This window comes from Natator depressus, chromosome 9, assembly GCF_965152275.1.
Source record: "Natator depressus isolate rNatDep1 chromosome 9, rNatDep2.hap1, whole genome shotgun sequence".
NCBI lineage: Eukaryota > Metazoa > Chordata > Testudines > Cheloniidae > Natator > Natator depressus.
The window spans coordinates 83571887-83580304 of record NC_134242.1 but is presented as its reverse complement, the minus strand read 5'-3'; positions in this window follow the sequence as shown (position 1 = coordinate 83580304).

Genomic DNA, 8418 nt, shown 5'->3' with positions numbered 1-8418 from the left:
GAAATGGCTTCTCTGTTCCTGCCCTCAACAAAGGAATTAATTGTTACCCCTTTTTGACCCAAGAGGTTAGTATTTGGGATCTTGCAGGTTGATTCCCTTAGGAGCAGAAATTGATGATATACTTTCAGGTATACTTTGATGCAATCCTCTTTATTTACAAAGAATGTACAAAGTCCCGTTTCCCTGAACACAGTAAGAATCAAACAGTAGGAGACAGATTCTTTGCTGACAGTTCCGTGTGTTGCCCTTGCCTCCAGGCACCACCCCCCGCAGCTCCCATTGGCCAGGAACTGGGAACCGTGGCCAATAGGAGCTTCGGGGGAAGTACCTGGAGGTATGGCAAGGGCAGCGTGGGGAGCCCTGTGCTCCCCCATCCCCCAGGGGCCGCACAGGGAGGTGGTGAGTGGTGCAGCGTGGGGCCAGGGCAGGCACGGAGTTGAGCCTGCTCTGGCCCCGGTGCGTGCCGCTGCCACCCCGGAGCCGCTTTAGCTAAGCGGCACTGGGCCAGAGCCTGCACCTCAAACCCCTCCTGCACCCCGCACTCCTCCTGCACCCCAACTCCCTGCTCTGAGCCCCCTGCCGCATCCCTCCTGCACTCCAACCCTTTGCCCTGAGCCCCATGCTGCACCCCACATCTCTCCTGCACTGAGCCCCCTGCTGCAGCCTGCAGCCCCGTGCAGCCCAACCCCCTGCCCTCATCCCCCTGCTGCACCCTTCCTGCACCCCAACACCCTGCCGCACCCCTTCTGCACCTCAACCCTTTGCCCTGAGCCCCCTGTCGCACCCCATACCCATCCTGCACCCCAACTCCCTGCCCTGAGCCCCTTGTCACATCCCACACCCCTCCTGCACCCCAGCCCCCTGCCCTGATCCCCCTCCTGCACTCTGTACTCCTCCTGCACCCCAACCCCCTTCCCTGAGTCCCCTCATACACCCCGCACCCCTCCTCTGCCCCAATCCCTTGCCCTAAGCCCCTTCCTGCACACCGCACCCACTCCTACACCCTGCACTCCCTCCCACACCCCAGCCCCCTGCCCTACATACAATTTCCCCAACCAGATGTGGCCCTCGGGCCAAAAAGTTTGCCCACCCCTGCTCTAAGTAGACAATGTCTAGACAAGGGTAGCACTGTGAGTAAACAATTTTCACACATTAGTCATTTCAATGATTTTTTAAAACAAATCTTCACTAGTTTAGTTAACAATTCTTTGGTGGAAACATGACCTTTTTAAAGTGTGTTTTATGGAGGTATTTAAAGTAAGAGAGTGCAGAGGCATGGTGTGACTGGTCCTAGTGGGGAGCCAGCTGTGGTCACTCAATTAGGGTGAACTGCAAAGAATGGGGCAGACAATCCCCATAAAGCTGGTGGATATTCCAATACCTAGATTTACCAAGCCAGCATAAAAGAGCTTCTTAATAGAGATTGGGAGTGGCTGGGTAATTACACATATTGAATCTATTTCCTTAAGTTAAGTATCCTCACACCTTCTTGTCAACTGTCTAAATGGGCCATCTTGATTATCACTAAAAAAGTTTTTTTCTCCTGCTGATAATAGCTCATATTAACTAATTAGCCACTCACAGTTTGTATGGTAACTTCCAACTTATCTGTATGTGTGTGTGTGTGTGTGTGTGTGTGTGTATATGTTCCATTCTATGCATCCGATGAAGTGGGCTGTAGCCTATGAAAGCTTATGCTCTAATAAATTTGTTAGTCTTTAAGGTGCCACAAGTACTCCTGTTCTTTTAACAACACAGTTCCCTTAAAGTGATCTAGCCTCAGGTCTCCATCCAGGTACGCACGTCAAATATGATGAAAATTTCTGTAAATCTTATTTCATCATATAAAAGAAAAGGTTCTACCAATCCCAAAGGATCAGACACATTACCTCCCAGGTTTCAGAGTGGTAGCCGTGTTAGTCTGTATCAGCAAAAATAATGAGGAGTCCTTGTGGCACCTTAGAGACTAACAAATTAATTTGGGCATAAAACCCACGAAAGCTTATGCCCAAATAAATTTGTTAGTCTCTAAGGGTATGTCTATACTGTGAAATTAGGTTGAATTTATAGAAGTCGGTTTTGTATAAAGCGTTTTTATACAGTCGATTGTGTGTGTCCCCACACAAATACTCTAAGTGCATGTAGTCGGCGGAGTGTGTCCACAGTACCGAGGCAACTGTCAACTTCCAGAGCGTTGCACTGTGGGTAGCTATCCCAAAGTTCCTGCAGTCTCCGCCGCCCATTTGAATTCTGGGTAGAAATCCCAGTGCCTGATGGGGCTAAAACATTGTCGCGGGTGGTTCTGGGTACATATCGTCAGGCCCCCCTTCCCTCCCTCCTTCCGTGAAAGCAGGGGCAGACAATCGTTTTGCGCCTTTTTTCTCGAGTTACCTGTGCAGACGCCATACCAAGGCAAGGCATGGAGCCCGCTCAGCTAACCGTCACCGTATGTCTCCTGGGTGCTGGCAGACACAGTACTGCGTTGCTACATAGCAGCAGTTTATTGCCTTTTGGCAGCAGACAGTGCAGTATGACTGCTGGCCGTCGTCGATGTAATCCTGGGTGCTCTTTTAACCGACCTCGATGAGGTCAGGGGCGCCTGGGCAAACATGGGAGTGACTCAGCCAGGTCATTTCCCTTTTAAGTTTTGTCTCATGGCGATTCAGTCCTACCGGCAGTGCACTGTCTTTTAATCAGCAGCCAGCAGAAGATGATGGCCAGCAGTCATAGAATCATAGAATCATAGAATATCAGAGTTGGAAGGGACCTCTGGAAGTCATCTAGTCCAACCCCCGGCCCAGAGCAGGACCAATCCCCAACTAAATCATCCCAGCCAGGGCTTTGTCAAGCCTGACCTTAAAAACTTCTAAGGAAGGGGATTCCACCACTTACCTAGGTAAAGCATTCCAGTGTTTCACCACCCTCCTAGTGAAAAAGTTTTTCCTGATATCCAACCTAAATCTCCCCCACTGCAACTTGAGACCATTACTCCTTGTCCTGTCATCTGCTATCACTGAGAATAGTCTAGATCCATCCTCTTTGGATCCACCTTTCAGGTAGTTAAAAGCAGCTATCAAATCCCCCCTCATTCTTCTCTTCTATACACTAAACAATCCCAGTTCCCTCAGCCTCTCATCATAAGTCATGTGTTCCAGACCCCTAATCATTTTTGTTGCCCTTCGCTGGACTCTCTCCAATTTTTCCACATCCTTCTTGTAGTGTGGGGCCAAAAACTGGACACAGTACTCCAGATGAGGCCTCACCAATGTCGAATAGAGGGGAACAATCACATACCTCGATCTGCTGGCAATGCCCCTACTTATATATCCCAAAATGCCATTGGCCTTCTTGGCAACAAGGGCACACTGTTGACGCATATCCAGCTTCTTGTCCACTGTCACCCCTAGGTCCTTCTCTGCAGAACTGCTGCCTAGCCATTCGGTCCCTAGTCTGTAGCGGTGCATTGGATTCTTCCATCCTAAGTGCAGGACTCTGCACTTGTCCTTGTTGAACCTCATCAGATTTCTTTTGGCCCATTCCTCCAATTTGTCTAGGTCCCTCTGTATCCTATCCCTACCCTCCAGCGTATCTACCACTCTTCCCAGTTTAGTGTCATCCGCAAACTTGCTGAGGGTGCAATCCACACCATCCTCCAGATCATTAATGAAGATATTAAACAAAACCGGCCCCAGGACCGACCCTTGGGGCACTCCACTAGATACCGGCTGCCAACTAGACATGGAGCCATTGATCACTACCCGTTGAGCCCGACAATCTAGCGAACTTTCTACCCACCTTGTAGTGCATCCATCCAGCCCATACTTCTTTAACTTGCTGACAAGAATACTGTGGGAGACCATGTCAAAAGCTTTGCTAAAATCAAGGAATAACACGTCCACTGCTTTCCCTTCATCCACAGAACCAGTTATCTCATCATAGAAGGCAATTAGATTAGTCAGGCATGACTTTCCCTTGGTGAATCCATGCTGACTGTTCCTGATCGCTTTCCTCTCCTCTAAGTGCTTCAGAATTGATTCCTTGAGGACCTGCTCCATGATTTTTCCGGGGACTGAGGTGAGGCTGACTGGCCTGTAGTTCCCAGGATCCTCCTTCTTCCCTTTTTTAAAGATTGGCACTACATTAGCCTTTTTCCAGTCTTCCGGGACTTCCCCTGATCGCCATGAGTTTTCAAAGATAATGGCCAATGGCTCTGCAATCACATCCGCCAATTCCTTTAGCACTCTCGGATGCAACGCATCCGGCCCCATGGACTTGTGCATGTCCAGCTTTTCTAAATAGTCCCGAACCACTTCTTTCTTCACAGAGGGCTGGCCACCTCCTCCCCATGCTGTACTGCCCAGTGCAGTAGTCTGGGAGCTGACCTTGTTCATGAAGACAGAGGCAAAAAAAGCATTGAGTACATTAGCATTTTCCACATCCTCTGTCACTAGGTTGCCTCCCTCATTCAGTAAGGGGCCCACACTTTCCTTGGCTTTCTTCTTGTTGCCAACATACCTGAAGAAACCCTTCTTGTTACTCTTAACGTCTCTTGCTAGCTGCAACTCCAGGTGTTATTTAGCCTTCCTGATTTCACTCCTACATGCCCGAGCAATATTTTTATACTCATCCCTGGTCATTTGTCCAATCTTCCACTTCTTGTAAGCCTCTTTTTTGTGTTTAAGATCAGCAAAGATTTCACTGTTAAGCCAAGCTGATCGCCTGCCATATTTACTATTCTTTCTACACATCGGGATGGTTTGTCCCTGTAACCCCAATAAGGATTCTTTAAAATACAGCCAGCTCTCCCGGACTCCTTTCCCCCTCATGTTATTCTCCCAGGGGATCCTGCCCATCAGTTCCCAGAGGGAGTCAAAGTCTGCTTTTCTGAAGTCCAGGGTCCGTATTCTGCTGCTTTCCTTTCTTCCTTGTGTCAGGATCCTGAACTCGACCATCTCACGGTCACTGCCTCCCAGGTTCCCATCCACTTTTGCTTCCCTTACTAATTCTTCCCGGTTTGTGAGCAGCCGGTCAAAAAGAGCTCCGCCCCTAGTTGGTTCCTCCAGTACTTGCACCAGGAAATGTTGTCCCCTACATTTTCCAAAAACTTCCTGGATTGTCTGTGCACCACTGTATTGCTCTCCCAGCAGATATCAGGATGATTGAAGTCATGAGAACCAGGGCGTGTGATCTAGTAGCTTCTGTGAGTTGCCGGAAGAAAGCCTCGTCCACCTCATCCCCCTGGTCTGGTGGTCTATAGCAGACTCCCACCACGACATCACCCTTGTTGCTCACGCTTCTAAACTTAATCCAGAGACTCTCAGGTTTTTCTGCAGTTTCATACTTGAGCTCTGAGCAGTCATACTTCTCCCTTACATACAGTGCAACTCCCCCACCTTTTCTGGCCTCCCTGTCCTTCCTGAACAGTTTATACCCATCCATGACAGTACTCCAGTCATGCGACTTATCCCACCAAGTCTCTGTTATTCCAATCACATCATAATTCCTTGACTTTCCCAGGACCTCCAGTTCTCCCTGCTTGTTTCCCAGGCTTTGTGCATTTGTATATAGGCACTTGAGATAACCTGCTGATTGCCCCTCATTCTCAGTATGAGGCAGGAGCCCTCCCCTCTCACACGCTCCTGCTCATGCTTCCTCCCGGTATCCTGCTTCCCCGCCTACCTCAGGGCTTTGGTCTCCTTTCCCCGGTGAACCTAGTTTAAAGCCCTCCTCACTAGGTTAGCCAGCCTGCTCGTGAAGATGATCTTCTCTCTCTTTGTTAGGTGGAGCCCGTCTCTGCCTAGCACTCCTCCTTCTTGGAACACCATTCCATGGTCAAAGAATCCAAAGCCTTCTCTCCGACACCACCTGCGTAGCCATTCATTGACTTCCACAATTCGACGATCCCTACCCCGACCTTTTCCTTCCACGGGGAGAATGGACGAGAACACCACTTGCGCCTCATACTCCTTTATCCTCCTTCCCAGAGCCACGTAGTCTGCAGTGATCCGCTCAAGGTCATTCTTGGCAGTATCGTTGGTGCCCACGTGGAAAAGTAGGAAGGGGTAGCGGTCCGAGGGCTTGATAGTCTCGGCAGTTTCTCCATCACATCGCGAATCTTAGCCCCTGGCAAGCAGCAGACTTCTCTGTTTTCCCGGTCAGGGCGGCAGATAGATGACTCAGTCCCCCTGAGGAGAGAGTCCCCGACCACCACAACCCGCCTCCTTCTCTTGGGAGTGGTGGTCGTGGAACCGCCAACCTGAGGACAGTGCATCTCATGCCTTTCAACTGGCGGAGTCTCCTTCTGCTCCCTTCCCCCAGACATATCATCTGGGCCACTCCCCGTAATGGTACCTGTGGAGAGAACATGAAAACGGTTACTTACCTGTATCTGCGTTGCTGGTACATGGACATTCCCCCTTCTTCTTCTGGAGGTCACATGTTGCCAGATTTCTTCACTGGCCTCCTGTCCCCACTGTGCAGCCTGCTCTTCTTCTGGAGGTCACATGTTGCCAAATTTCTTCACAGGCCTCCTGTCGCCACTGTGCATACTGCACTGTCTTCTGCCGAGCACCCAGGAGACGACGATGGCTAGCGGTCGTACTGCACAGTCTGCTGCCAGCAAGATGTATAAAGATAGATGAAGTGGATCAAAACAAGCAATAGACCAGATTTGTTTTGTATTCATTTTCTCCTCCCTCCCTCCGTGAAATCAACGGCCTGCTAAACCCAGTTTTGAGTTCTTGAGGTTTTGAGTTCTATCCTTGAGGGGGCCATTCTGTTTCTCACAAAGCCACCCCCTTTGTTGATTTTAATTCCCTGTAAGCCAACCCTGTAAGCCATGTCGTCAGTCGCCCTCCCTCCGTCAGGGCAACGGAAGACAATCATTCTGCGCCTTTTTTCTGTGCAGACGCCATACCACGGCAAGCATGGAGCCCGCTCAGATCACTTTGGCAATTAGGAGCACATTAAACACCACACACATTATCCCGCAGTATATGCAGCACCAGAACCTGGCAAAGCGAAACCGGGCGAGTAGGCGACGTCAGCGCGGTGACGAGAGTGATGAGGACATGGACACAGACTTCTCTCAAAGCACGGGCCCTGGCAGCGTGGGCATCATGGTGCTAATGGGGCAGGTTCATGCGGTGGAACGCCGATTCTGGGCTCGGGAAACAGGCACAGACTGGTGGGACCACATAGTGTTGCAGGTCTGGGACGATTCCCAGTGGCTGCGAAACTTTCGCATGTGTAAGGGCACTTTCATGGAACTTTGTGACTTGCTTTCCCCTGCCCTGAGGAGCAAGAATACCAAGATGAGAGCAGCCCTCACAGTTGAGAAGCGAGTGGCAATAGCCCTGTGGAAGCTTGCAATGCCAGACAGCTACCGGTCAGTTGGGAATCAATTTGGAATGGGCAAATCTACTGTAGGGGCTGCTGTGATGCAAGTAGCCAATGCAATCAAAGATCTGCTGATATCAAGGGTAGTGACCCTGGGAAATGTGGAGGTCATAGTGGATGGCTTTGCTGCAATGGGATTCCCTAACTGTAGTGGGGCCAGAGATGGAACCCATATCTCTATCTTGGTACCGGAGCACCAAGCCGGCGAGGACATAAACCACAAGGGGTACTTTTCAATAGCGCTGCAAGCACTGGTGGATCACAAGGGACATTTCACCAACATCAACGTGGGATGGCCGGGAAAGGTACATGATGCTTGCATCTTCAGGAACTCTGGTCTGTTTCAAAAGCTGCAGGAAGGGACTTTATTCCCAGACCAGAAAATAATCGTTGGGGATGTTGAAATGCCTATAGCTATCGTTGGGGACCCAGCCTACCCCTTAATGCCATGGCTCATGAAGCCGTACACAGGCAGCCTGGACAGTAGTCAGGAGCTGTTCAACTACAGGCTGAGCAAATGCAGAATGGTGGTAGAATGTGCATTTGGACGTTTAAAGGCGCGCTGGCGCAGTTTACTGACTCACTTAGACCTCAGCGAAACCAATATTCCCACTGTTATTACTGCTTGCTGTGCACTCCACAATACTGTGAGAGTAAGGGGGAGACATTTATGGCGGGGTGGGAGGTTGAGGCAAATCGCCTGGCTGCTGGTTACACACAGCCAGACACCAGGGCGGTTAGAAGAGCACAGGAGGGCGCGGTGCACGTCCGAGAAGCTTTGAAAACCAGTTTCATGACTGGCAAGGCTACGGTGTGAAAGTTCTGTTTGTTTCTCATTGATGAAACCCCCCGCCCCTTGGTACACTCTACTTCCCTGTAAGCTAACCACCATCCCCTCCTCCCTTCGATCACCGCTTGCAGAGGCAATAAAGTCATTGTTGCTTCACATTCATGCATTCTTTATTAATTCATCACACAAATGGGGGGTAACTACCAAGGTAGCCCAGGAGGGGTGGTAGA